Source organism: Arachis ipaensis, chromosome B06 (assembly GCF_000816755.2).
Source record: "Arachis ipaensis cultivar K30076 chromosome B06, Araip1.1, whole genome shotgun sequence".
NCBI classification, from domain to species: domain Eukaryota; kingdom Viridiplantae; phylum Streptophyta; class Magnoliopsida; order Fabales; family Fabaceae; genus Arachis; species Arachis ipaensis.
In genome coordinates, this window is record NC_029790.2 from 39587230 (window position 1) to 39587678 (window position 449).

Below are 449 nucleotides of genomic sequence, written 5' to 3' on the forward strand. Positions count from 1 at the left end.
TATATTTTTAATTTTATATACCTGATATTTATGATTTTGATTACTATTGTCAACAGATTGGGGCTTCGGCCGCCTTCGACGACATTTCTCCAAAGTTGGGTTGTGTTTACCGCGTACTGTGGATTTCCCCATTATTGCCTGTGTATGTGACTATATGAGGGACTCAGGGTCCATCCCTGCCTTTTTCGTTTTTCGTTTTTCTGTTTTGCAATAATTTTGCAGGGTTTTAAATTTTAATAGCTACATATCTTCTTGTTAGTTTTAGGGTAAGGTTTGATCCGGTGTAAGCAGCATATAATAGCACGCAGACAGACATGTAAAAGAATTGTTTTACCCATTCTTCCTTGCACATCAAGTCGATCATCCTATGTAAATATGCTTAATTTATAAGGAGCTGTTACTCATGAAAATATTTTTGTTTGCAAATAATATTTAAAAAAATTATATAT